Here is an 8,607-nt window from a genome sequence, read left to right on the forward strand (position 1 = left end):
TTTTTTAATATATACGAAGTATGTTATTTTAAGTCATGGCTTAATTTTTGTACTAAGGATCTCTTTGGTAAACTTAACTGAAAAGGTAGCTGAAAACTGAAAAACTAACTGATAAGGTAGATGAAAATTATGAGCTGATAAGATAAATGATTATATAAAAACTAGCTTTTGAAACCATGTCCGCACGGGTGATCTTTAAAATTGCATTATAAATAATATTTATATTAGTAATTGTAATTGTCATAATTTATACGGAGTTGAACTTAATGAAGAATTTATTGAAATTTGATGCTTGACTACGGGAACATTGTTTGAAACCTATTTTTGATCTACCATTCACTACGGGAACATTGTTTGAAACCTTTTTCTAATCATTCCCAAAAAATCTTTCTTAAGGTATTTAAAAAACGATTGTTTTCTAATACACCAAAGTTCATATGGCTGCTCGACTCAACTCCAATATTGTTTCGAATTGTAATGACCCATCTTTATCCCGACATATCAAAATATTCCTTTTATGGGTTTATCTACATTATCCTCGTATTTTTCGAGTTCTACGTGTGACCCTTCGATCTTTCGAAAGATCACTGCTACCCTTTAATTTGATTATACATCAGATGTAGCAGAACTGGTTGTGTAGTTTTTGAATCTTATAATTACATTTTCGAATTTTGTTTTAAAATTAAAAAAAAAAAAAAGTGAAATGCTTGAGAATGTACAAAAATTTTGTCACATCTATGAGAGTATGTTTGTCATTGTGTTTTACTTTTTTTTTTTTATGTATGTTGTATGTTTATCACAAATTCATGGGTAAAACAGTTACACAAAAATACTAAAAAGTATATTTTTTATAACTATCTTTCAACTTTAGTAGGTCAATATTTGTGGGATCCATGTAGTAGATAGACAATATTAACATAAAACCGCTTTATAATCTACATAGTATTGTTGTGAATTTTATATTTGTAACCTCGCAAGTATAACGAGTGATCGTTGTAGATGTGAGGGTCGAACCCAAAGGACGGGATTATGGCTCTTAAATTGATCTTTTGTTCTCTAGTTTAGTTCTTGCAAATGCTTGAGTGAATTATAAGCTAATAGGTAAGACTACAACTAAGACAAGTAATTAAACTAGATGAATGACAAAGTGATTAAGATGCTAATTAAGGAGACTAGGGCGGTCGAGTTCACTTGTGTAGACCAAGTAGTGGCATAGATAAACAAGTCATTAGCGCAATTTCAAAGGCACATCCTCACCTCTCGATGTGAGATTAACTCGAGGCTAAGCATGATTAATGCAGCAGGAGCTGTTAACCAGACCAACAACCTTTTGGAGACTGATCAGGCACCAGCAAAGCACACCCTTGTCTTGCCAATGCGATCCGAGATCAAACCAAAGAAAAAGACTCGAGCAACCTCAACTACGGTCCCGGTCTCATCAAGCCACCAGATAAAGACCTAGGCTAGCCACCAGCAGCCACCCTGGCCTGCTGACTCTCTTTTCAACTAATATTAAATCAATCCTAAGGAGCCAGGGACCAATCCTAAAGAATTCCACAGAAAAATCAAAACTGAAGCAAGTTGCAGGAGGGGTAATTCAGATAAAGCAAGTTTGCCATTTTTGGCCAAACAGGTGAAAACTCTCAACAAAGAAAGCATTGGCTTATTTCAGCATTCATAGATAAAGACTTGAGCCACAAAATATGCCTGGACCAGGGCCATTTTGACCATCAACAACCAGACAAGAGGGTACAACAGTCAAGAAGACAACCTGTCACCATCAGTCTGCAGCTCTTTTGTTCTATTCAGTTTGCCTTAATTTTCTTTTGTAACCGTTGTAATATAGTCCTAATGTTCTTGTTTGTTTCCTTAGTTTAATCCCGGCCCTTAGATGGAGTTGTCTAGGGTATCTCATGTACTGAAAACTTCACAGGAAGGCCTATATAAGGACCATTCCTCAGTCTGTTTTACTCAGACTTTGATTAATGAAAAACCTTGAGATTTCTCTCAAAAATTTGCAAATCTTCTAACTTTGTTGAGTCTTAGTTATAAGTCAGACTTGATAATACCTTGTGCTTGCTTAGGTATTGATTAAGGATTTGTGGTGTTACTTAGAACAGGTATGTGCTTGCTTGAACTGTTTTAAGTGCATTGTCTGATTGAGCTTGAATTGATTCTGTGCTTGCTTGAACAATTCAGTCTTAATCTCCCTAAATTATTAAGTTTAGTCTTTGTGCTTGCTTGAGAGTAAATTTGATAATTATATCCCCTTTTAAGTCAGAAAATATCACATAAATAGTCACAAGAGTCATACTGAGGGAACTGTCTGAGAACTAGCCTGTTTCAGTCTGGTTTTCTATTTACTAAAAATACTTAGAATGCGTGTAAAATTCTGACATTTGGCACAGTTTAAGTTTACCATTTTAACTAAATTGTCACCAAGTTTCATAATTTTTCAAGTCCATTTACTATTTTTACAAAATTCCTCAAGTCTACTGCATTCCCTGAACATTGCTCTTTGCCTGTTTCAGGGATTGTTCAATTTGTGTCTGTCCCCATAGCTTACACTACAATTAAGCTCTCGCTTTAACTACCCATAACCCACTAATCGTCATGTACTATCTAGTTACAAGTCAAGATCTCACCCAACAAGTTATAAGATAATGGAATCGACTCAAGTTCGCATTGAGACATTTCCACAAACACCTTCTATGCATGACAATTAGAAGAGAAATTACCCATGTAATACTTGTTTGTTCAAGCCAATAGTCCACCCATATTAACTACACAAGACCCCCCCTCTCCCCCTAGCAATACACTACTCACACGTGCTAATGAAAATAGAAGCAAAAGATGGAAACTTTAACAAGTGAATAACAAGAGTAAACATAATGATAAGACAAGCAATTTTAATCAACAATAAACATGTAACTAAAAGCAAGTAAACTAAACAAGAGCAAAAATGTAAATAAATGAAATAAAGAGTAATTAGAATGAGAATTGTACCAACAATGAATAAAAGAGCAAACTTGGATTGAAATAATAAGGATGAATCTCTTCTCCCTTCAAATTAAAACCCAATACTAAATGTAAACTAATGAGAAATTGTAGATCTTGACTAAACTAAAGAGGAGATTAACTAATATTAAGAAAGATTATAACTTTAATTAAGGAGAAATTAATAAGAGAGGAAAATAATCTAGGGTTCTTGTCTCAATAATGAGATATTAACTATCTAAAAATAATCTCCCTAAAATAAAGATGAGAGAGTTCTTAAATACTAGTATATAATAATAATAATAATAATAATAATAATAATAATAATAATAATAATAATAATAATAATAATAATAATAATAATAATAATAATAATAATAATAATAATAATAATAATCTATCTATCTATCTATCTATCTATCTATCTATCTATCTATATTAATAAAGGAAGCTTTTTTCGAGCGATTACAGAGAGTCCAAATTTTCGATACTATCAAAATATTTTTTTAATTACCATATTTTAGAGATAATAATAAAAGATGAAGATAATATTTCATAACATTATAGTCCTAAATCAACCGTATAGAAAGTGTAGCGCGATTAAAATTCTACTCCTACGTAGCTACATTGATTAGAAATAGGGTTACCAAATAATTAGTATATAAATCCTTCTATGAATGAATGTCTGCCATTAGCTAGCTTTCAATTCCCCATTCCCAGAAATTAATTTTTGTGAATGTGTCTAAATCTTTTACGAAGTAATCGTTGTTTGTCACGTTTAATGAGATCTAACTTTTGTATTGTACTTTTTATGATTTTTCAGGAAATCAGGAAGATAGGAGTTGAAAAATTGCAACATCAATGACACGTTATTGATGGTAAGTGGGTGACCACATGTCTAGGAGTAACCGGTATGCCTAATGTCATTATTGTAGTTGTTTTCATACGTATAATAAATTTAATTAACGAAAGAGAAAATTCATAGTAGAAATATGAACCGTATACGAAATTATAAAGGTTTAATAGTTCATTTGACAAATTTAACATCTTTTTGTTGTTATGCTTTAAAATTATAAATTTATTACATCTACGGTTTTTATGTCATTCCTTATTATTTTATCAAATAGGGTTTCCCATCCCATGATAATTTAGTAGGTACTGGTTAAAATTTCACTTACAATTGATGGAGCAAGCTCCTCCTATTATTTGTCGTTTGATTTCGTTATAAATTAATGTCAAGAGGATATTACGGTATACTTAGAGATTTGCTATTAATAGAAGTGTAGTGGCTTATCAAAACTTACACTCAATGAACTTTTATTCTTACAGGTGATCAAGTCTTTGCTTTTGACTACATGCCCTCTCATATATACATTGTATGTAGGCTAGCCTTATGTGTATAATCTATAGGAGTTCTGATGTTTGCTAATGATTTTATTCTCTTTTTTTATTTGGATGTACATTATTAGTCGCACAAAAAGTTTTAGACAAAGCTAAACAAATGGGTTGAAGATTTGGGGTTGTGGACTTGAGTTAAGATACATAATTTCTCATCAAGAGTAACTTAGATATTAATATCTTCATCAATTTAGTTATGTTACCTTTATACTTTTTACTTGCGATCTTACATTATTTTTCTTACATTGCATTGTATAGTTTTCTTTGCGTAAACGTATGTTTTCTAATTATTTCCTTTTCTTTTTGTTTCAAGAATTAAGCATCGTGGGATTATTGGCATCGATCATGTCAACTTGAGTACTCTGAAGTACAAGGTGTGGAGAATATATGGCATATATTACGTAGCATATATAGAATATTATTTTGTGTATCTTTTAGTTATAGCAATTATAATATTGTAATTATCTCTTCCTTTCTTGGATGGTTGTGCCTCTATCACCTGTTCCTTCCCAGTTACTTCAGCTATATATATCGACTTCAGGGCCTCGACATAATACATTCTTTTACGCAAAGAATATATTGTTCAGCTTCTCCATCTTCTTCGCATCTTGAGCTTGATCGTTCTTAAACTTAAGGCACTTTTTGTTATCAGTAACTTTAAGAACCAAATTACCATCACAATTTCTGTATTTCATCGAATAACGGTTAGATTCAACATTGGTGCGAATAATTGGACTGAGCGTTCGAGAAATTCATTCGAAGATGTAATGTACAACATGGTTTTTTAAGGAGTTCTTGAGTGAGATGAAGAGACAAAGAGGAGTTGTGTATGTGTTGTGTATGTATTTGTGTCAGGAGATGAGTTAGGACTTTGGTTATTTATTACAGAGCACTTACTATGATAACATTAGATAGTTTGCTTTAAAAGTTGGGATTTGTCGTGCCTTTTTCATGAATATAATAATTTAGGTCTCATTTGTTTTGTTTTGGATTTTTTTTCCATCAAATTACGCAAAGGAGGTAAGGGTTATTTTCAAATTTACATATTATGCTCAAGTAAGCACATTATCTTCTATTTCCAAACCATGCATCGAAGTAGAATTGTTTACAAATACAGCTTTTACGAACGACTTTCAACCCCCAAAATCCAACAAATGCAAACTACTTGTGTTTGTAAGAAAATATCCTGACGGAGTTTTACTAATCTCTATTGACTTTTTCGAGCGATTATTAAAACAACCAAAAGTTTCTCATGATGAAAACATATTGTTTTCGAACTCTTATAAAGGAATTGTTTTCTAAAATAGGTTTTTTTCACAAAATAATTAACAAAATAGGTTAACTTTTAACTTTATTACCGAAAATGGGTCCACGTAGGATCGGATTGGCCGAAGCTGGGCAATGGGTAAAGTCGTTGTGGCGGTCAGCGACTTGCTTCCACGCTATATTCCACAAAACCCCTCTTCTTTCCCAATTCCCAGTCCTTCATTCCCAAAAAAAAAAAAAAAAAAAAAAAATACCAAAGCAAAACTCTAACTCCTCTTACCGATTTTTCCTCCAAAAACCACCCCAAATCAGTCAATTAATTTGATTAAATGTCAAGTTATTGGTCTCTAATCAATATCAAACAAGTATTTGGTGTTGATTTGTGCTATATTGTTCTTCATGATGATGATGATGATTTTTTACCTGACAAATGGAGGGAAACTAGAAGAATGGATTGTAGAAATGGAGAAAGGATTCGTGAAGAACACTGATGCTGAAGTTGGAGAGGACGCAGATGCAAGTCGCTTGGGGGGCTGGCGACTTGAGCTATAACCGCCCACTCCCACAGCGACTTTATCCTGAGAGGGGGTATATTTGTGCAAATTAAGCCTGCTACTGGACTTCTGAAATCGCCTAGGGGGAGGACGACTACAACTCAAAACGCTCACTCACCCAGCGACTTTGTTTAAAGTACCATACTGAGGTTTGGATTGGCGTAAAGTGGCACCTTGGGTATGGTCGCTGACCGGGTGAGCGACTTGAATACGAGCCTAGCTTCGGTGATGACGTGGACCCATTTTCGGTAATAAATTTGAAAGTGAACCTATTTTGTTAATTATTTTGTGAAAAAGCTCCATTTTGGAAAAAAATTCCTTATATAAAGAGTCGAACTTTTGATAATGATTTTCTGATGGTGCTAAAGTCTCCACTTTTTTAAAAGACTCAAATTAATTAATGCGCACTTAATTAAATGAGTTAAAATGGGATAAAAATATATGATGATATTAAAATTGATGCTTGCTAAGCATTCGGAAGCGTTTTTGTCTACTAAAACAAGGAGAAGAAAATAAGAGTTCTACTAGACTTCATACAACTAAGATTATGATCACAAATAAAATTAGTTTATACATCAGACATAAAATTGAATTTATTTTCCATGTTATATGATAGGATTAATCGTAAAGTTTTTCGTTGTTTTTAACTCATTGGTTATACTACTTTTATTTTATACACACTCTTCACCTTGCTTTCTTTTTATTTTACCTTCGGTTTATAGTTAATTATGATTATGATAATGGCTAGGTTTACTATTTATTTATATATTTTGTTAATGGTGAACACCCTGTTTACAACAAAAAAAAAATATAAACCTGGAGAGAGAATTTCATTATTCAACGAACTTTTTTCTTTTATCAAGAATAGGTCTCCGGCAAAAAAAAAAATTAAATAAAATCTAACAATTTTTACAATTTAAAATTTACACACATTCCTCTATGAGGTTTTGTTATTTAAAATAGAAAAAAGATAATTGTAAAAACGCTATAACTTGGTTACTATATGGCCAACGAAGCGAAATTAAGGAGCATGATGTCCACAAACTCAAATTTAAAGATGGTTAATGATCCAAATAAAGGAGATACCATATGATTTTTAATACTTCAAGGCCTGTTCAGTAGGCCGGGTCAGGACAGGCCGAACGGGGCTAGGTGGTTGCAACCCAGGCACATCCCGAACATGAGACTAGACTGGTCGGGCCGGTGTACCTATTTTTGGTTGAAACATGAAACCAACGATGATTTGGTTTTAACCATCTGCATGCCTTAGTTAGATATATGAGCAGATTGCATTATGACGGACTAACAATAAACTCCTCGGGAATTTGACACTTTTGGGGTCCTATATTTTGAACCTAACTCCCGATTTACTGAATTACGGATCGAACACTTATATCCGCATGTTCATCCCATACTGTTAGAGCTACGCTTGAGACATCAGGTCGATTCGGAAAAGAAAAATACTTGTGTGTTAATATATCGAGGTGTCAATTATACAGAAGCACACTCTATAGAAAATTACATATAGGCTCGTGCATTGCACGGGCATTAAATCTAGTAATAATAATAATAATAATAATAATAATAATAATAATAATAATAATAATAATAAAAGCTTTTTTCGAGCGATTACAGAGTCTCCAACATTTGTGAGCTACCTAAAACAAAAAATAATATTATACAATTTCTCATACAAAAAATAATATAAATATATTCGAATAAAACTAAAAGATAGATTATTATAATCAGAAGATTAGACCAATTTCCATATAATTAAATAATAATAAAAACAAAAGTTTTAGTATGCTACAAACAACTTTATAGTGGTTCATATATGTATACATATAAAGGTATAAGACTTCGGAGAGATAAGTCTTTTTACAGCTTACGTTTTTTTTTTTTGCAGCTTACTGCTTACATTTAATTGCTTGAAACTTCAATGTCTTTAACTTCCTTGCTATGTTGATTACTTGATTGTGAACAATTTATCGATTACATGCCCCATTATAAATAATACATGATGCACAATTTATTTTTCGTAATAATTTTGTAGCTTTTGTACAGTTATTATGATACTAATGCATGTTTTTCTGTTCCACAGTTATAATCATGGGGGATCTAGAATAACAAAGGTTAAAAAGACAGGTATTATTTCCGTAAAAGGTAAACCAATTTTCGTTTTTTCACTTGATTATTTGTAAGACTTTTCTTTATTTTTTACCTTTATTATCCTTTTGTACGTATGTTCGATTTTTTAATATTGTTCATCCATGTTCAAATTGATTCTAATATAAGGTAGATAAGGTAGATAGATGATGAGACTTACAATTAGAATACTGAATACTATCAATACAGAGTTAAACAAGCATGCGCTGAAGTTGAAGTAGCATTA

At 32.2% G+C, this 8,607-nt stretch overlaps 1 pseudogene; it reads right to left on the bottom strand.

Annotated features, from left to right (window-relative positions):
• Window positions 1-4,813: 4,813 nt before the first annotated feature.
• Window positions 4,814-5,173, bottom strand: LOC141620754 (signal recognition particle 9 kDa protein-like; annotated as a pseudogene).
• Between the last annotated feature and the right edge of the window lie 3,434 nt (window positions 5,174-8,607).

The sequence above is a fragment of the Silene latifolia genome, chromosome X (genome assembly GCF_048544455.1).
Source record: "Silene latifolia isolate original U9 population chromosome X, ASM4854445v1, whole genome shotgun sequence".
Classification (NCBI taxonomy): domain Eukaryota; kingdom Viridiplantae; phylum Streptophyta; class Magnoliopsida; order Caryophyllales; family Caryophyllaceae; genus Silene; species Silene latifolia.